This window comes from Jaculus jaculus, chromosome 7 (genome assembly GCF_020740685.1).
Source record: "Jaculus jaculus isolate mJacJac1 chromosome 7, mJacJac1.mat.Y.cur, whole genome shotgun sequence".
In the NCBI taxonomy this organism is placed as follows: Eukaryota; Metazoa; Chordata; class Mammalia; order Rodentia; family Dipodidae; genus Jaculus; species Jaculus jaculus.
Window position 1 is genome coordinate 55,360,952 of NC_059108.1, and position 22,443 is coordinate 55,383,394.

Sequence of the window (22,443 nt, forward strand, 5' to 3'; positions counted from 1 at the left end):
TAATATCCAATTTATGACAAATTCCTGTTGGCTTTGTTACGTGTATATATGTATCCACTAGCTTTTTTAAAATGATTTCTAAGAACATTCTCTCACTCGCTCCTTCCATGGCCCCTACTTGTTCTTTATGGCATAGTGGCTCCCATGTATGGCTTGAGCACAATAGCACTTGCCACTCTCATGCTTTGCCTCAGCTATTCTTTCTGCCTGTGAGGCTTCTCTCCAACCCAACCTCATGAAGTCCTCCCCTCCCTCCAATGTTTAAGTGAACTCCACATATTGTTATATGGATGGTATTCTCTATATGTTTTCTTTACTCTTTTAAGTCACCTAGTACTTTTGGTATCATGAGTTACATATATGGTAGGTTATTATTCATTGCATCCAGCTTCTACTGGAAAGTAAACTCTATGAGGAGACAGGGGACCTTTTTCCTTTTGCTCAAGGTACTATCTAACATGTCTAGAATAGCACATGCATATACATTTGATGCAGGAAAACTTTTCTCTTGGGTTGATGTGAACACTTCTTCTTCCTAGATAGGGCACAAATGACAGACCAAAGGATAATTGCACCAGAACCAGTTTTGGTGAACCAATGAGTTTATTGGGATTACTTACAGAGAGGGTGAGGTTGCTTACACAAGCAATAGATGACTACAAGGCAGCCACACCATGGGAAGTCTCATCCCATCCTAGGTGATGACCTCTCCATAGCAGCTGTGAATCAACTGCATCACCAGGAAGCCCACCCCAGCAAAGGTGACAACTCAGAGAAGCTATGTCTCTGGAGCACACTGCACACCCTGCAGGCATCTCAGCTGGAAAGCACACTACAATACTTATAAGCAGTTCATTCAGAGTCTCTCCCCTCCAAGCAGTTGTTACCTTGATATTGCCTTAAGGTGAGGTCTCACAATCCTTTCCTAGACTTCTTGACCTCTTGAGTCTGTGGAACTTCCTTCCTGTTCCTCTCAGGAAGTAATGTTTCAGTTTCAAATTAACATAACCCTGGGATTAAATTTGTGACCTCTATATTTCAGCTCTCCCGGATTTGCTTTCCTTATTCAGAGCTTCCTTCCTCTCTTCAATTCAACAATGCTGAATGAACTAGCAATTGCTTTGGTGTCTAGAGCCTTGCAAATGTTGAATATATGTTAACAGTATTGCATTTTCCATATTTTCCCATAACCAAACCTATAATGTTATGAAGTTACTTTTCTCTCTACATATTTTTGAAAGTTATTGTTGTCAATGACACCTACACATATTTCCTTCTGGTTGATTTTAAAACTTTCAATATATATATTTTTTCATTTTTAATTTCTATTTTTGAAATTTGAGGATTCATGGCTGCTTATTGGGGATTAAAGGTCACATGCGGTAGCTTCTAGCTCCAAAAGTAGCCTCAGATTTTTCTTTACTCTAATTCCTCTCTCAACCATAAAGTAACCAATTTACATTTTCACTGGAGCTCAGCAATGAAAGCATTTAAGCAGGAGCAAGCTTTCTCAGTCAATGTATTCCATGACATGCATTTACTAGGTACTACTTACTGGCACAGACCTTATATTTTAAAAAGTCAATAATATATGCAATTTTTATTTCTTTCAGCCAATTCCATCCGTGGGTTAATGGCTCTTATTTCATGATGGACATAAAACAAAAATCAAATATATAAAGCCATTACCTTAAATTAAAAAGCAGAAGTTTTAACAATGGAATTATCTGGTTTCTACTAGGAATCTCACAGTAGTCACATCTATGTTTTTAAATTAAAAGTCAAAGGCACCATTACACAGAAAGAAAACAAGTATTTTAAGTGATCATATTATGTTAGTGAGATAATTTTTGAACAACAGAGTATGTACAATCTATGTCACCATGTCTTTTAGTCCAATGCTGCATTACCTTGGAGTATAACTAGCTTAAAGTTTTGAGCTATTAAATCTGTCATTTCCATGAGTCTATACAATGAAAAGTATAAACAATTTCATCCTTTTTCTATCTACTCCTACATTTTTCAGAGGCAAGAAAATTGTGTGATTTCTCCCTTGTGCTTGGATTTGATTTTGGATTGCAGGTGTTTAAAAATAGTTTTTAGATCATTCATAGGTTAAATCATCATTTCTCCTGCAGAAATATTTTCAATCACACAAAATCACAAATGAAAGTTAAAAGTTTAGTAGTTAATTAGAATTTCTCAAAAGTAAAACAAAAATATAGAGACAGTTTTAAATTCACATGTAAAGGTCACTTGCAGATTTCCAGTTAAGGTGGTAGTATAGGTACCATGCCAAAGCAGCCTAGGGGGGAAAATGCCAAAAAAAGAAAAAAGACCCGCAAAATACACCCTTTTACTAAAACGTGAGGAATATAGGAAATTGAAACAGTAGCAGAGAAGTAGAAGCGATCCAGAGGATCAAGAGCTCGCATGGGCTGGAAGATGCTGCTCCAGTGGGGCAGGATCACGCATGAGATGGTGGCAGTCTCAGCTTGATCTGCAGGAAAAGCCAGGCGAGGGGATTTTCAGCTGACACTGGAGCTCTCAGCAAACACAAGAAATGTGAAGGGAGAACAACAGTGAAAAACGGAGAAGCAGATCACAAGGTAGAAGAACACGTGGAACAGTGGGCAAACTGAGCAGCATCAGCTCCCTCCCTTTCCCTAATGCCTGTGCCCAGCCCTTGGGAACAGACCAGCAGTCCAGGCACCTGGCTACACCTACTTGCACTGACAGAACACCAAATAGGGACCCAATCAAGAGCGCAGCTGAGACCAAAATCATCCCAAAAGGTAACTAGGATTACACCAGGTCAGTACCCGCCTAATAAAACTGGTATATATGCCTGAACCAGAAGTGCTAATTGCAACTTCCATACCAGGATAAATTGTATATTAAATCGGATATATGGTCAAATTTGCCATTCTTAAATAAGCTGCAGTTTGGGCTTGTTATTTATTGTTTCTTGAATTATAGTGGCTTTTTTTACTCTTCTGATATACATTAGGGAAGGGTCTCACCTGGTCATAAGCTGACTTGGAACCCTCTACAGACCAGAAATCTTAACCGCCTTGTTGTTAGGATTAAGGGAGTGGGTGAGGCACCACACAGGCTAAGGGACAGACAGAGGAACTGGTTGTCATAATACCTACTCTTGGATAAATATTCTGTGCTGTTGTGCACTGAATGTGTACACTATATAGTTAAATTTTAGAATCTGCCTGCATTTCGTTCCTCTTAGCATACTTGAATACTCTCATAGCACGCTCACCCAGCACCTACAGACACTTTTGCAGATACTCTGAGAGTCTTCAGAGCCACACCTAGAGCCTTAAGCTCCTACCCTGAAGATATATAACATCAGATTGATTGATACATCTCATAGTACCCAACTAACTGGAATAGCCAATCATTAACTAATCCAAGATGCAAAAATATATACATTATAATACAAGAAATACCAAAAATCAAGACAACATAAATCCACCAAAAAATATTAATGCATCAGAAATGACCTCCAATGAGAACAAGTTAGAGGAAATGCCTGAGAAAGATTTCAAAAGTATGATTACAAATATGTTCAAAGAAGTCAAAGAAGAAACCAAAGAAAGCAAAGAAGACACAGGATGCCAATTTAATGAAATAAAGAGGTCAATACTAGACATAAATAAGTAAATAGAAATAATAAAGAAAAACCACTTAGAATTACTAGCAATAAAAACACAGTTAATGAAATAAAAAACTGTGTAGAAAATCTCACCAGTAGAATGCGTGAAGGAGAGGACAGAATATCTAAGCTAGAAGACCAGGTGGCAGATCTAATACAGTCCAACAAAGAGAAAGCCAAACTTATAGTAAAGTATGAGTGGGAATTTCAAGATATTTGGGACACTATGAAAAGATCAAACATTAGAATTCAGGGCATAGTAGATGGAGAAAAATTCTACTCCAAACACATAGTTGGCATCTTCAACAAAATCATAGAAAACACTTCCCCCAAATTGTGAAAGAGGTGCCAATGCAGATACAGGAAACCTTTAGAACACCAGCCAGACAAAACCTGGAAAGAATCTCTCCTCGCCATATTATAGTCAAATTACTAAACATACTAACCAAAGAAAAAATATTGAAAGCAGTAAAAGAGAAAAATCAAGTTACCTACAAAGGCATGCCTATCAGAATTACAGCAGATTACTCAACACAAACTTTAAAAGCCAGAAGGACGTAGAGTGATATATTCCAAGTTCTGAAAGATAACAACTGTCAACCAAGGTCACTTTATTCTGCAAAGCTATCCATTCAAACAGCTGGATAAATAAGGAGATTCCTTGAAAACAATAAAAAGGCTAAAAGATTATTTGAAGACAAAATCAGCTCTACAGAAAATACTTGAAAGAATCCTCTATGCTGAAGAAAAAGAAAAGCACACATATAAGGAACCTAGAAAAAACAAGCAATACTCAAATACTGGTTAAGAAAAGAGAGCAAAGGTAAAACTGGAAGAAATACAAACAAAAATGGCAAAAATGAACACACACCTTTCAATAACATTTCTTAATATCAATGGCCTCAATGCCCCAACGAAAAGACATAGGTTTGCTGACTGGGTTAAAAAGCAGGATCCTTCATTTTGTTGCCTCCAAGAAGCCCACCTTTCTACAAAGGATGGACACTATCTTAGAGTGAAAGGTTAGAAAACAGTTTTTCAAGCAAATGGGACTAGAAAACAGCAGGGGTTACTATCCTATATCTGACAAGGTAGACTTCAGTCTAACATTAGTTAAGAAATATAAGGAAGGTCACTTTATATTGATTAAGGGCACACTCCAACAGGAGGACATTACAATCTAAACATACATGCACCTCACATGGGCCCCCCAACTTCATCAAACAAACACTATTAGAACTAAGGTCACAGGTAACACCAAACACAGTGGTAGTGGGTGACTTCAACACCCCACTCTCATTAATTGACAGGTCACCCCAGAAAAAAATAAACAAAGAGGTATCTGAAATAAATGAGGTCATAGAAGGAATGGGCCTAACAGATATGTACATGACACTTCATCCAAATGCTGCAGAATATACATTCTTTTCAGCAGCACATGGAACATTCTCTAAAATAGACCATATATTAGGACAGAAAGCAAATCCTAACAAAAAGAGGAAAACTGAAATAATTCCTTACATTCTATCTGACCACAATGGAATCAAACTACAAATCAATAGCAAGAAAGGCCATAGAGTATACACAAAATAATGGAAATTAAACAACACATTACTAAATGATGAATGGGTTGATGAAGAAATCAAGAGGGAAATCAAAAAAATTATAGAGTCAAATGATAAAGAGAACACAGCATACTAAAATCTCTGGGACATAATGAAGGCAGTGCAGGAAGTAAACTTATAGCTTTAAGTGCCTATATTAAGAATTTATGGGAGTGAGGACAAAAGAAGATAATGTGATGGGAACATGACCAAAGTGCAATATATTCATAAGTTAAAGTTCTCAATGAAAAACTTTTTTTTTTTTAAATATGCAAGACTGCATTGTTTCAATAGATGCAAAATAAAGGCCACTTATAAAATTTAAAAAAAAAAGTTAGAAAGGTCCAAGTAAATGACCTAATGCTTTACCTTAAAACCTTGGAAAAAGAAGAACAAGGCAGACTGAAAATCAGCAGATGGGAAGAAATAATAAAGATTAGGGCAGAAATTAATGAAATAGAAACTAATAAAACAATCCAAAGAATCAATGAAAGAAAGAGTTGGTTCCTTGAAAGGATAAGCAAGATTGATAAACCCTTAGCAAATCTGAACAAAAGAAAGACAGAAGAGACACAAATTAATAAAATTAGAGATGAAAAAGGTAATATCATAACAGATGCCATCATACGGACATACTATAAAAGCACGTACTCCACAAAGTATAAAAAAATGGATGATTTCCTTGATTTATATGACCTACCTAAATTATATCAAGATTAGATTAATCACTTAAATAGACTTATAACAAGAACGGAGATCTGAACAAAAATCAAAAATCTCCCAACTAAAATAAGGCCAGGCCAAGATGGATTCACTGCTGAATTTTACTAAACCTTCAAGGAAGAGCTAACACCATTGCTTCTTACACTTTTCCATAAAATAGATAAAGAATGAATTCTACCAAACTTTTTCTATGTAGCCAGCATCACTGATACCAATACCAGGCAAAGATAGAAAAAACAGAAAGAAAGAAAATTACAGACCAATGTCCCTCATGAACATAGATGCAAAAATTCTCAATAAAATATTGGCAAACAGAATTGAAGAATATATCAGAAAGATAGTAGGCTTTATCCCCAGAGATGCAGGGATGGTTCAATATATGGAAATCGATAAATGTAATACGTTATATAAATGGATTAAAGGACAAAAATCACATGATCATCTCATTAGATGCAAACAAAGCGTTTGACAAAATCCAACATCCCTTCATGATAAAAGTTCTACAGAGATTGGGAATAGAAGGAACATATCTCAATATAATAAAGACTATTTATGACAAGCTTACAGCTAATATATTACTAAATGGGGAAACACTGGAAGCTTTCCCACCAATATCAGGAACAAGACAAAGGTGTCCACTGTCACCACTTTTATTTAATATAGTACTGGAAGTCTTAGCCATAACAATAAGGCAAGAGACACTCATAAAAGGTATACAAATTGGAGAGGACACTGTGAATAAAGCAAAGAGGCAACCTACAATACGGGAAATAATCTTCACCAGCTATATACCTGATAGAGGATTAATATCTAGGATATACAATAACTTAAAAAGTTAAACAATAAGAAATCAAACAAGCCAATTAAAAAATTGGTTATCGAGCAAAATAGAGAGTTCTCAAAGGAAGAGATATGGATGTCGTATAAGCATCTAAAAAATGTTCTACATACCTAGTCATCAGGGAAATTCAGATTAAAACTACATTGAGATTCCATCTCACTCCTGTCAGATTGGCCACCATCATGAAAACAAATGATCATAAATGTTGGCAGGGATGTGGAAAAAGAGGAACCCTTCTACACTGCTGGTGGGAATGCAATCTGGTCCAGCTGTTGTGGAAATCATTGTGGAGGTGCCTGAAACACCTAAAGATTGATCTACCATATGACCCAGCTATAGCACTAGGCATATATCCTAAGGACTCATCTCATTTCCTTAGAAGTACTTGCTCAACGCTGTTTATTGCTGCTCAATTTATAATAGCTGGGAAATGGAACCAGTCTAGATGTTCAACTGATGAGTGGATTATGAAGATATGGCACATTTATACAATGGAGTTCTACTCAGTGGTAAAGAAAAATGAAGTTATGAAATTCACAGAAAAATGGATGGATCTGGAAAGGATTATACTAAGTGAGGTAACCCAGGCCCACAAAGCCAAGCACCGCATGCTCTCTCTCATATGTGGATCCTCACTACAGATGATTGGGCTTCTGTGTTTGAAGGAAAAAAAACTCAGTAGCAGAGGCCAGTAAACTAAAAAGGAAATACAACGGGAAGTGAAAGGAATGGAGGAAGGTACTTAATAGGTTGGTATTGTATATATATAAGTATTAAATAGATTAACTGGGGTGAAAAAGGCCCAAAGTGAGGTCAGCGGAGGATATAGATTAAAGGAAAGGTGGAGGATGGTGAATAAAAATCTATAAAAATATAACAGGTTATAAATAAATAAAATGGAATCCTTTGGTTTTGGATAATAGAACTCTCAGGAGCCATAGATTGTTGCTAGAAAATTTTCAGTGCCAGGGATGTTGTTGGCCAGGGAGGTCCCTGATGCCCCCAAAACATTATAGACCATTGCCAAGGCCCTCGGTTTTCCACCAGAAATAGATGGTAAGACCCTATTGCTTAAGACTCCACATACTTGGGCTGCAAGGCCACTGAGAAATTCTGCTGGAACTCAGCTGATAACCTCCCCCATGTAGACCAGCTGACAGAAAGCTGGAAGAAGCCATTCTACATGCAGTTCAATGGGAGAAAGAGATACCACCAGTGAAGATACTTAACAGTGGACACTACAAGCCTTATAATTGGCCAGCCAGGCCAAATGAGCCAATGGGTGCAATAGTAGCACGTCTGTCATGGTGGAAACCAGCTGCCCTCCAATTGGACTGGAGGCCCACCCCAAGGGCCGGAATATGTTCCTGATGCTGAAAACTTAAAACGGGTAGTTCATGATCCTATGAACATCTTGATGTCTGGATATGTGCATATGCTATGCTTATCAAACTGCTCAGTAAGCACTTCTCTTAATATTCCTACCCTTATATTAATGCTACTCTCACTTTGGGTAGAGAATCTTCTCTTTTCAGATGGCAGTGATCTTGGGATGACTCAGAAGATAACATGGTGCTGGAAAGAACTGATTAGAGTACCAAGTAACATCTTGATCACACCCTCCAAGGCTCAGGGTCTCATGCGGAAGAGTTGGCGGAAAGAATAAGATTCACAGGAAGGGGAGGACTCCTCAAAATGTGCTCCCTCCAGACAAAATATGGCCTCTATATCCATGACCTCATAGTTCCTGACACTACCTACACAAGAATATCATAAGAGGAGGGAAAGATCATGATATCAAAATAAAAGAGAGACTTATTGAGATGGGGAGGGTATATGATGGAGAATGAAATTTCAAAAGGGATAAGGGGGCAGAGGGTATTAATATGGGATATTTTTTATAATCATTGAAAATGTTTAAAAAATTGAGAAAAATAAAATAAAATAATTTTTTAAAGGCACTTGCAGAAGTTTCAAATATTATGATCACTAGATGATAGAACTTGAAAAGTCTTTGGATCATGATGAACCATGGTAACCTGGGTTACCAGTCAAGCTTCTGATAGTAGCATCATTGTCAGAATTCCATAGGGACCACTTCTTACCTTAAGTTCTGGGGATCACTACAAGTCAACTCTTCATCAGTTAGCCTCTTCTCTGATATTTTCTCATCATCTAGTGATTGATCAGGGTAATCTGGAAACAAAACTTTACAATCTCTACCTAAATTGACTTATACTAATTCATTTTGTCATTACTCTAATTACTTCATGAGAATAAATCCCTTATAATATTTTTTGTTTTTGTCCAGCTCTGACAATAGTGTTTTCCATGATGATGAGAATATTTTGATAAATAAGTTCTAAGATATCCTAAATTTAATAAAAGTCTTCAAAGTTAAACAGGGAAGAGACATAAGGGAATGTAATTAGTCAATAAATGCTAGCAAGAACCACAGAAAAGCTATTTCACATTCCTGAAACTCCATGGTAGTACCACCAGGTACCACAAAGTCATACTTACATGTGAACATTCCTGGCTGTCAGGTACAGACAACAGGTGCTTCTTTTGGACTATTCTATTCCCAAACTCCCTAGTTTGCATTATTCCTCACCTTCATCTTCTTGATTGAGGCAGGCTCAACATAAATGTGCCTTTGTGTTTGTATATGTGTGTGTGTGTGCACATGAATAAGAAAGCAAGGAGTTGATGTCTGAAGTCTACCTCAATCACTGCTTCACCTTATTCTTTGAGACAGGGTCTCTTGTTGAACCTAAAACTCACTGATTTAGTTAGAGTTTCTAGCCAACGAATCCAGGGGTTTCCTGTCTCCATGTCCCCAGTACTGTCATTACAGTTGTGCATCATCATGCCAAATGTTTTTAAGCAGACATGGGGTATGTGAACTGAGTCCTCATGCTTGTATGACAAGCACTTAACCTGCTCCAGTTATTTGTTTCTATTCACAAGTGTTCCTTATAAAAATGCTACTGGTTTATAGGTCCAAGAAAAAGATTTACTACTGCTGTGTAGCCTTGCTGCTTGTGGTTGTGGAACTTATCCTGAGGCCTGAACCTTTTCTCGCTAGCATGTGTAATGTTTCAATAACCACTTTTATTACAGAGTTTTATCTTCATAGCTTTAAATAGGCAATACCACATACAGTAGCCACAAGCTTCACATGGATATTAAGCACTTAAAATTTGGTTGGATTAACTAAGAAACAGAACATTAAATTTTATATAACATTATTTCATTTATCTTTAAATTGAAGTAGCCACATAAGGGAATTCCAGTTTTTGCTACAATATACAAAGAGCTTGAAAACTGAGGAACTCAAAATTAATTACTTTTGACTTTCACACTTCTGAGGGATTCAACTCAGCAGGTTTCAAGTCAAATTCCTTATCAAGGAAGATCTCCAGGACTCAGTGATTTTTCTTGACTTATTAGAGAATATAAGTCACAGAGCAAATTATGAGTGGAAACCTGGAGGGGCAGAAGCTCCAGGAGTTCTAGTCAGAAGAATAACATTCATGTACTGGTCCAGGTAAATGTAGACTAGCATGACAGTAAGAAATTTGTAAGAGTTGTAGTCTTATATGACTCCCATATTTTTTAGACTTTACCTCTAGAAACCCTACAATATTATCACAATGAAAAGTCAGGGTCACTTTCCAGATCTGGAAAGGGAAGGAAAAAGAAGCACTGTGAAACATACCTTGAAGAATCTCTATATCACAAGCTTGCCCTTGGGCTGGAGAGATGGCTTAGCGGTTAAGCGCTTGCCTGTGAAGCCTAAGGACCCCAGTTCTAGGCTCGGTTCCCCAGGCCCCACGTTAGCCAGATGCACAAGGGGGCGCACGCGTCTGGAGTTCGTTTGCAGGGGCTGGAAGCCCTGGCGGGCCCATTCTCTCTCTCTCCCTCTATCTGTCTTTCTCTCTGTGTCTGTCGCTCTCAAATAAATAAATAAAAAAATTAAAAAAAAAAAAAGCTTGCCCTGTGAGGTAAAGGATTGTCTGTTTCATAACTATTTGCCCTGAAGAGAATACCCTAACTCTAACAGTTTCCCAACTTCCTAAGTAACCTAAAAAGAAGTAGAAAGGTAAGAAGAAATTATAGAGGTCGTAACAAATGACTTAACAAAGCATGAAATTTAAACTTATTACCAAACTACACATTTCTGTAATGAAGTAGCTGTCTCCCAGTTGTGGTGGTGCACACCTTTAATCGCAGCACTTGGGAGGCAGAGGTAGGAGGATCATGATGAGTTCAAGGCCATCCTGAGACTACACAGTGAATTCCAGGTCAGCCTGGGCTAGAGCGAATCCCTACCTCAAAAAAATAAAACCAAAAAAAAACCCCATAAAAATAAAACAATAACAAAAAAAAAGATCAAGTAGCTGTGGTTACTTAACCTAAGGGCTGGATTTTCAGTTCTGTTCCATCAGTCTATATGACTTTTTTAATGTAAGTACCATGCTATTTTTGTTACTCTGGCTTTGTAATAATATAGCTTAAGATTGGATATGGTAATACGGCTAGACATGTTTCTTTTTTTTTTTCAGTTTTTTAAATTAGTTTTGTACTCAGTGAATAATCAAGTTGGTGCTATTGTTATCCTCCTCCCTGCCCTTTCCCCTCCACAGGAACCCTTCTGGCTGGGAAATATGGGTCATGCATTGTGGGGTTAGCCATCAGTTATGGGTAGGAGGAAATGTCTCTGCCTATCATGACCCAATGTGTGGCTCTGACATTCTTTTTGCCCCCTCTTCCACAAATTTCCCTGGGCCATGTTGGGTTCATTTTAGGTCTGCTTCAGTGATAAAGTCTTCTTTTGCTGAGGATATTTTTTTTTTGGATGTACAAGGCCTTCTCCATTCCATATAAAGTTTTAGATTTATTTTTTATCTCTGTGAAAAATGATGCTGGGATTTTTATTGGTATTGTGATGAATCTGTATATTGCTTTTGGTAAGATTGCCATTTTCACAATATTAATCCTATCATGTTCCCTATCTGGGAACACGGAAGGTCTTTTCTTTTTGTCATATCCTCTTTAATTTCTTCTCGAGTTTTCAGTATATAAGCCTTTTGCATCCTTAGTTAGTGCTATTCCATGGTATTTGATTATGTTTTTGTGGCTATTGAAAATGGGGCAGCCTCTCTGATTTCTTTCTCTGCATATTTATGTTTTACATATAGGAAGGATACTGATTTTTGTGTGTTGCATTTGTATCCTGCAACTTTGCTGAAGGAATTTATCACCTTTAGAAGTTTTATAGTAAAGTGTTTTGGGTCACTTGTATACAGGAGTATATCATTTGCAAATAAGGCTAGTTTGACTTCTTCCTTTGCAATTTTTATCCATTTTATATCTTTCTCTTACCTTATTGCTTGGACTAGGATTTCCAGTACTATGTTGAAGAGCAGTGGTGAGAGTGGGTACCACTGTCTTGTTCCTAATCTTAATGGGAATTCTGTGAGTCTTTCCCCATTAAGTATAATTTGGGCTTTAAATGATTTGCCTATATAGCTTTTATTGTACTGAGAATATAAATCCTCCATGTCTAGGTTCTCTAGCATTTTGATCATGAAGTAATACTGTGTTTTGTTTGTGGCATTTCCTGCATCTAATGAAATGTGGTTCTTGTGTTTAAGTTTATTGTTTAAGTTTAAGTAGCAACTACAGCTACTTGACCTTTGACAAAGGAGCCAACACATACACTGGAGAAAAGACAGCAGCTTCAACAAATGTTGCTAGTCAACTTGGATAACCACATGTAGAAAAATGAAACTAGATCTACTCCTTTCACCATGAATAAAAATCAACTCCAAATAGATTAAAAACCTCAACATAAACCATAACATAATACCTAAAACTCTTAAACACCTGGAAGAAAAAGAGGGAGAACTCCCCAAGATATAAGAGTGGAGAAAGATTTCCTGAATAATACCCCATTAGCCCAGAAAATTAAACAATCACTCAACCAGTGGGAGCTCATGAAGCTAAAAAGCTTTTGTACAAGCATAAATATAGCCAACAGGCTACCCACGGAATAGGAGAAAGTCCTTGCCAATAAAACCATTGAGTGAGGTCTAATATCTGGAATCTACAAAGAATTCAAAACATTAACCAATAAAAATTTCAAATAACCCACTCAAAAAAGTGGGACAGAGAACTGAGTAGGAAATTCTCAATGGAAGAAACACAAATGGCTAATACTCACTTAAGAATATGTTCAACAATATTAACCATCAGGGACATGCAAATTAAAACAATTATGAGATTCCACCTTACTCTACTCAGGATGGTAATCATTAAAAAACTGAATAACTACATGTGTTGATTAGGATATGGGGAAAGAGGAACCCTCATTCACTGCTGGTGGGAGGGTAAACTTGTATTACCACTGTGAAAATCAATATGGGTATTCCTAAAAAGATGAAAATAGAGCTACAAATGGACCCAGATATTCTTTTATTGGGCATCTACCCTAAAGGCTCCACTCTTTATTGTACAGATATTTGCTCAACCATGTTTATAGTTGCTCAATTCACAATAGTTAAGAAATGGAATGAGCCCAGATGACTATCATTTGATGTATGGAAAATGAAGATGTGGTATGTAATGAAAAAATGATATCATGAAATTTGTAGGAAAATGGATGAACTTGGAACAGATTGTACTAAGCAAACTTACAAAAGCACAGAAAAATAAACTCCACATGTTCTCCCTCATCTGTGGTTTCTAACATGGAACAACTTGAGCTGGAGGCATTCCTGACAGGCAACTCCAGGGACAGATAATAGGGGTGGAAGTGTTTGAGGGAAAGGGAATGTGAGGGTAGGGGCGATGGACAAAAACACTAAATCCAAAATGAACTGGCAACATAGAAACCTTCCTCCCGGATAGCAGAGTAAATAATATAATCCTCAGTAGGAGTATGTGGAGATCATCTGGTAAGAAGGGCCTTGGAGACAGTGGGATGAAGGCTAACCCTAAAACATTTGGTTCTAGCTCTTAATTCCCAGTACCAGCAACTGGTCACAACCCACATTCAGCTGTTGATTGGAAAGACCTATGAGGTCCCAAAATTAAGACAGATTTCTGTCAAAGCACTTTATTACCCACATGAGGTAAAAGTTAAGACCCTATTTCTAAAGACACCACATGAGAGATCCAGCTGGAATGTAGAAGGAAGCCAGTTCCCAGATTGCCTATCAGTATAGTGCTAGAAAGTGCTACATGAGCTGCTGGAGGAAAATGGCCAATAACCTGTGTGCTAGCAGGGGACAGTGCTATAAGAAAGCAACTAGGCTGACAAGATGTACACACCTGTGCAATAGCAGCACCCAGCCTAGGTGGTAACCAATGGATCTCTGATTGGCTAAGAGATCAACTCAGTGGAAAGGAACCCATAACTAGAACTGGGAACTGAGTCAGAATCCTACGGAGACCAATATCATGGATTCCAATGAGAGGCTCCCGGTAGTCTTTGGCCAAAAGAGGGACTGCCCCCATCACAATCTGTCTTAATTAACAATGCCTATCCCATTTAACCTATGCTGACTTTAATCTCCATTGGAGAATCTGTTTTTCTTTTTCAGACAACAAGAACGGAGGAGATAAACCACCCCCCTCACACATGAGCCAGATCCCAGGTGAAATCACAGAAGAATTGGTGAGATGAGCAAGATTTCTTCTTCCATGGAAAGCCTGACACCTTGACCCAGGGTGATAGAAACAGATACTGAGGATACCCCAAATGTATCAAAGCAGAAATCCAGAAACTGCTGAGAGCTTAACACTAAAACAGACTTAAAACACATCCACATGGCTCAGGGAATTTTGTGGAAGAGGGGACAGATAGATTGTACGAGTCACAAAGTGGGAGAAAATATACAGAGGCATTGTTTTCTTCCTCCAATGACTGACTTTTGTTCTTACAACTCATAAGGCACAACCACATGGTTGAATACCAGCAATCTCATTGAGGTGGACCTTCAGTGGCATGGGGGCAAGGAGGAGGGAAATGATGGCACCAATACCTTATGTGTCCATACAAAGTTTCTACCTAATTAAAATATCTAAGACAAGATTTATCTTTTGAATTACATGCCATTTAAATTCCACCTTACTCCAGGTAGCAATCATTAAAAATTGGATGACAATAAAGTTGGTGAGGATGTGGGGAAAGAGGAACCCTCATTTTCTGCTGGTGGGAGTGCAAACTTGTACAACCACTATGGAAATTATTATGAAGAGTCCTGAAAAGCTTTGTTAGAACTGGCATTGTAGACCAATGGAAGGGCCAGAAAAGCTTTTCCATGAGGGTCCTGCAAGTATCCTCAGGGGACCTGCAGATTCACACTCAAAGTCCTATGACATCTAAAAAGATTTGCTGCTATAAAAGTCATCACTGGGTGCTATTATAGGCTGTTCCTGTGACATTGCATACTGGGTGGCACAACAGCTTAGCCCTTGGGTGACTTGAGTCCTGTGCATGCAGCAACATTCAAATGACTGTTATCTCCAGAAGTTTTATTTTTTCCTCAGTGTACATTTTTTTTTTTTTACAATTTTGGTGTCAATTTTAATAATTAACAGATCATGACACCTCTTCTCATAAGTGTTAGTGGCTTTCATCATTTATGTTGATACTTCCTACAAATTGATGAATATATCTGCTAAGAAGCCATCAGCATGCCAGTATAGATTTATGTTAGGGCAGTTTGGACAACAAATTTCTGAATGAAAAACCCTTGACTATCATGACAAGTAATACCACCATACTAAAACCAAACATTTTGAAAGGTTCTTCCTTAATATAAGTCTGTGAGTGAGTTGTAAGTTTAAGCACCAGGAGTACTATTGACTTCTTAGCACATTAGCATAGATGTTTGCCACAAAGAAAACACTTTAAGGGTGGATAATGTTTCATCACTTTGGACTATTGTCATATTTTCCTTGAGGTGCAGTGAAGCTAGCAAGGCTTTGAAGATTAAGATAATGGCACCATTTCAAACTGGAATGGTTGGTGACTTGTGTCCTAAGGTATTGTCTGTAGACTTCTCTCAGTTCACTTTGGAAAAACAGAGAATGCAGAACATTTAGCTCTCTTCTTGGATTCATTGGTGCTAACACCCTGACAAAGCATGCAAGTTAATGTCCAGCTGGATCTGGATGTTACTGAAGCTAGACATTGATACCATCAAAGAGATTCAATGAAATAACTAGAAAACAACATAAAACACCATTAAAGCAACATTTCAAATGTTGCTTGTACCTGGGCTTGCTTAAAGTCAAGTATCAGGTGGGTGTGGTGGCACGCACCTTTAATATCAGCACTTGGGAGGCAGAGAGGTAGGAGTAAAAGGCCAGCCTGGGACTAGAGTGAGTTCCAGGTCACTAGATCACAGAGTGAGGCCTTACTTATAAACAACAGCAACAAAAATGTCAAGTATGGAATACCTGATCTCTTAGGATGTCCAGTTAACTTTCAATTTTATTATTACAAAACAAACAGGTCTGGTGGTTAATACCTATAATCCTAGCACTCAATAAATAAAAATAAACAAAACTTTTTTAAAAAGCCATAATTGTTGAAATCATGTCTAATTTTCTAATATGTTTGTTTTGTTAGTAAGACTAAAGTGTTGGATATTATAATTGATAAAAATAAAATTTTAGCTAGAGAGAAAATAGCTATGGGAATCACATTTGCTATAAATATAAATGTACTTCTTTCATTTGATTTGTATCATTATGCAAAAAATCTACATTTTTTGTAACAAAACTTTTTCTAAAGATCAAGAGGTGCTGGTGGATTGTAGAATAAATGATCTCTGAATCATCGGTAGAGGAAAAAGTATGACGCAGGCTGCACTGCATTCAACTCTTACTAGTTCAAATTAAAGTTGCAGGACTGAATAATTTTTACAAAGAAATGAATTCATTTCTTAATTAGGAAAAAATTTATATAAAAGCAGAGTATATACAATTTTGACTCCTTAGTTTTATAGTCTCCCCTGGAATTTTGGAGGTCTAAATACTAAAATTCTCCTGACTGAAAGTTGTTCAGTAAATACCATTACTTTTCTAGAATATATCCTAAACTGAACCTTTTTATAACATGTATGAACACCTCAAAATCATGAAACATTGTTCACTGTGATGCAGTATAAGTTTTATTAGGCATTTTTTTCCAGAAGACAAACAAAAGACCTTCCTAATAATAATAGAAACATTATGAGAAAAACTAAACATCTTTACATTTGATTTTATTAAGTATTTACTTCACATACTCTGAGGAGCTCACAGTTCTGTGATATTTTTAATGACTTTCTGAAACACTGTAGATAGAATTGTCTTATTCATTTCATAATTTAAGGGAAATAAATTTTTGGTAAAGATGTTAATCGCATTACATAGAATTCCTGAACATACGACAGAAATCCCAGCAGAAATTCTAATCTGGTTTAGCCTGTTTAGCCAGTCATGATTTTATAAAGTGTTTCTCTTGGGCTAGGCATGGAATATTCATTTCCTTTGAGGACACAGCTCGAGTCAAAAACTTTGCCTTGTACTTCCTTTTCTTTACTCTAACAAAGAATTGAACTAAAGTTAATGGCAACAGAAAAAGTACAGAACATTTAAGCTAATATTTCTTGCCAATTATTTTACTGTTGTGTCATAGGCAGTCAAAAGTTGTACATCCAGGTTCCAATCGCAGCATGCCTCAAATGAGCCATTTCATTTATATTTCATACCTAAGAAATAAATTTAAAGGTAATAAATGAAAAGGAATATTCCCAAGACACCAAAGAGAAAGGTGTACCAATAAACAACAACAAAAATATTAGAGGGAATCATGATAAGTTTGCTCACAGTATTTGTAGGTTAGAAGAAAAATTATCTGACTTAGAAATCCAAAAATTTATATCCTCACAGTTGCATTACATAATCCATTGGGTAATGAAAGTATATCACTTAGTATGGGAAGTGGTGCTAAATCACTGTGAAAATAACTACTTGCTTCTGTAAAAACCAGTTCTCTTTGCTATAATCACAAAATTCTAAATTACAGCTGAATGATGCAGTTTGATTTTGATTTAAAAATTTTGAAGTAGGGCTGTAGAGATGGCTTAACATTTAAGGTGCTTGCTTGCATAGCCTAAGGACTCATGTTTTACTGTCCAGATCCTGTGTAAGCCAGACACACAGTGACACAAGCATGCAAGGTCTCACATGCGCACAAGAGGGCACAGACATCTGGAGTTCAATTGCAGTGGCTAGAGTTTCTGACACGCCACTTCTCTCTCTTAATCTCACGTAAAAAAGGCAGTCTCCTGGGCTTGCCTCAAAAATAAATAAATAAATAAATAATAAATGAAAAAGTAGCCAGCTACAAAAGCAAGTTCTAAATCAGAAATAGAATGCACTTAACAAAAATATGTTAAGAAATAAATGTACATCAGCAGATGAATGGATAGAGAAAATGTGGTATATACACCATGGAAAATTGATGGTTCTAGAAATTCTCACATTAGCATTAAATAAGAGAAGCTATATGCAAAAAAGATAAATACCAGTTTTTCTTTCATAAGTGCAATTTAAACATAAATATATAACATATATATGAGGTATACATATGTAAAAGTATCATAATGAAACTCTAGTAAATCAACACAATAATTATTTAATAAAATGAAGTCATTGTTAGTTAATTGTATTGCTGTGACAAGACACCTGACAAATGAAGTTTTAGACATGATGGTTTTGTTTTGGCTCACAGTCTGAGAACACAGGCCATCATGAGGAAAGGCATGGCAGGAGCTTGAGGTAACTGGTTACTGCGCAGCCTCCCTCAGGAAGCAGAGTGGTGAATGCTGATGTTCAGCTAGCTTTCTCCTTGTGCTCAGTCTGCAATCCTGGCCTGTGGAATTGTACCACCCACACTTAGGATGTGTCCTCCTACCTCTAATTGATCCAGGCATTCCTCACAGATGCCCAGAGATTTGTCTTCTCGGTGATTCTGGAATAATTCCTGATCCAGTTAACTTGATAATCAAGATTAACCATCACAGAGTCAGAAATTAATTGCTTCAACATTCTGATATTTCTCAGTACAAGAAGCTAACAAGAAAATGCTAGAGACTGGGCAGAAGAAACATAAACTTATTTTTCTCAAGTTCTAGAGACAGAGAATAAAGTATGGTCAGTGTTGGCTTCCTCAATGGCCTCTCTAATAATTGGTTTGCTAAAGACTACCCTCCTGCAAACACTTTGAATAGTCATTCCTTCATGAACTTTTAACCCTGATGTCTTTCTTTTTTAGAAAGGATACTGATAAATTAATGCCCTGAAATAATGACCTTAACCTTCTATTGATAGAGCTGTGTCTTTAAATAGAAGTTTATACTGGAGGCTGGGATGTCAATGTAGAGATTCAGGTGAGAGAAGCCCAATTCTTCCCAGAATGCTGTGTGGCCAAATAAAGGAAGAATTGTGGAATAAGTCATTTGCAAAAGTCTTTCCCAATTACATAAACTATGTAGATAACCAATGAAAAAAGAGCACCTGTACCAGCATTCCTCAGAGGTGGGTCAGTAGATGGGACTTGGCCACATGTCTGTATATTTCATCCTTATCAAAATTTGACCCTAAGAAGCACAATGAATTTTATTAACGGTGACTATAAAATAGTTTGTGTAACATAAAGAACTGTTATCATTATGTGGACACAAATGTAATCAAAATTATTTGAAATTGGATTAAAAACATCTGTTGCTCTGTATTTTACACACCATGAAAACTAGTACTGTCATAGAGATAGTGTGGCAGTAATACACTGACAAATCTGGAGAAGAGATAAACACAGCAACTCCTCTCCAGGTTAATTGAGAAATTAGTTGATTACTCTCTACATTGGGATTGACTATTGGCCAGTATTTAGCAAAAGAAATATTTCAGAAAGTGAGAGGAGATTAAAACACAAATGATCATTCTAATATTCATAATCTAAAACTGTAAAGAAATCAGAGAAGATTCAAAATGTAGTAAAAAAAAATATGAGGACTCTGAGGAAGTAGACAGTGTTACCCATATTCTCATATAACAGGCTACTACTTTTGTCTTGTCTGAACCAAGGGTCTGAAATAAAATGGTCATTATCACACTGTAGAGTGTTTCCTCACAGAACTCATGTGACTTTTTGTTTTTAGGCTAAAATGTAAGTGCAGTTGTTTTGACTTTCACTATAATTCTTGATTCCATGCTGAAGAAAATATTTATAAAGTATTGATAACTTTTTCTCCTGATATTAAGTCCACAGGATATCACACATTTAAGAAAGTGAAACATCACTTTTTCTATTATTCTTCAAATACAGGTTAATGTCTGGCAACAGTTAGTGACTAAGCTCCTTATGCTATTTCAACAAAAGAGAGCAGGAAGACATGAAGCAGCATGCAAATGGAATGAAAAGAGTCAGTTTCAGATGAACTGACTTGATGCTATTCCAAATGTGTTCATTTGTATGTTATTATGGAATTCATATTCTTGAACATTTATCATGCCAACTATTTATGACAATTAAGTATTTCTGCAAGTACCTCAGTTTAGAATCCACACATGCGTTAGTAAGGGAAGGATGAGCTTGTTTGAAAGCCCTTGTAATTTTTCTGATAAGAATTAATAGCTTCTCCATTATGCCTAAAACTTTAGTGTACATTAATGCTGTTCCCCAACAGATCTTCAAAGTTTTCCCAAAAGAAACCTAGATAAGTTTTGCCTTTCCTCTCTGAGGCAAAACTCAGCTTCTTAGCTGACATATGTAAATGAGACATTTCATATTATGCTTTACAGGTACTGCTTTGGATGAACATGCATTTTCAGTAACATTTTTTCTGAAAGGCAGTAATTCTCCATTCCCAATTCCATCAGTGGAGTGGTCAGTAACACTGTATTATTTGTACCTGAAATAATATTTGACTCATGGATAGACATACACCAAATTATCATGTAAAATATAAAACACTCAAGAAATTGCAGAAGACACAAAGAACTGGAAAGGCATCCCATGTTCTTTGATTGGAAGAATCAATATTGTGAAAATGTCAATCTTACCAAAAGCAATCTACACATTTACTGCACTCCCCATTAAAATTGCAATGGCATTCTTCACAGGAGTAGAAAAAAACAATCCTAAAATTTATTTGGAAGCATAAAAGACCTTGAATAGCCAAAACGGTTTTGTGAGACAAATTAAAGCTGGTGGTATCACTATACCCAATTTTAAGCTATATTACAAAGCCATAGTAACAAAAACAGCATGGTATTGGCACAAAGACAGATATGTAGATCAATGGAACAGAATAGAGGACCCAGATGTTAAACTAGTCAGCTAAGCTACAGCTATCTGATTTTTGACAAAAATGCCAAAAATATTCATTGGTGAAAAGACAGCCTCTTCAACAAGTGGTGCTGGGAAAACTGGGTATCTATATGTAGAAAGATGAAAATAGACCCTTGTCTTTCTCTATGCACAAGAATCAAATCCAAATGGGTCTAGGACCTTAATATCAGACCTGAAACTCTGAAATTTCTAGAGGAAAAAGTAGAGGAAACCCTTCAATATATTGACATAGGTAATGACTTTCTGAATATAACCCCAATTGCTCAAAAAATAAAATCACCAATCAACTACTGGGATCTCATGAAATTACAAAGCTGTTGTATAGCAAAGGACACCATGAATAGAGCAAAGAAAAAACCTACAGAATGGGAGAAAATTTTTGCCAGCTACACATCTGACAGAGGATTAATATCCAGAATATACAGAGAACTCAAAAAAAGAGAACAATAAGAAATCAAACAACCCAGTCAAAAAATGGGGTATGGAACTAAATAGAGAGTTCTCACTGGAAGAAATACAGATGGCATATAAACATTTAAAAAAGTGTTCTACATCCTTAGCCATCAGTAAAATGCAAATTAAAACTAGCTTGAGATTCTCTCTCCCATCAGAATGACTACCATCAAAAAACACAAATGAGGGCTGGAGACATGGCTTAGCAGTTAAGCGCTTGCCTGTGAAGCCTAAGGACCCTGGTTCGAGGCTCGGTTCCCCAGGTCCCACGTTAGCCAGATGCACAAGGGGGCGCACGCGTCTGGAGTTCGTTTGCAGAGGCTGGAAGCCCTGGTGCGCCCATTCTCTCTCTGTCTTTCTCTGTCGCTCTCAAATAAATAAATAAAAAATTTAAAAAACAAACAAACACAAATGACAATAAGTATTGGTGAGGATGTGGTAAAAGGGGAATACTACTGCACTGTTGGTGGGAATGTAATCTGGTACAGCCATTGTGGAAATCAGAGCCAGGAATGGGATACCTCTGAGTGAGTTATTGGCCAGGGAGGTCCCTTTTGCCTCCAAAACATTATAGGCTGTTGCCAAGACCCTGGGCTTCCCATGAGAAAGAGATGGTAAGACCCTTTTGCTAAAGACTTCATATGCCTGAGTAGCAAAGTCACTGAGAAACCAAGCTGCTGCTTAGCAGAAAATCTTCTCCCCTGTAGCCCAGCCAACTGATAGCTGGAAAAAT

General features: G+C 37.0%; 1 protein-coding gene and 1 pseudogene across 1 annotated transcript in view; one reads left to right on the forward strand and one right to left on the reverse strand.

Moving 5' to 3' along the window:
• Fut9 (fucosyltransferase 9) overlaps positions 1-22,443 on the reverse strand; it is a 267,934-nt gene that overhangs the window by 59,515 nt on the left and 185,976 nt on the right. The window lies entirely within an intron of this gene.
• The window catches only part of LOC123462303, a 93,431-nt pseudogene that overhangs the window by 21,214 nt on the left and 49,774 nt on the right, over positions 1-22,443 (forward strand).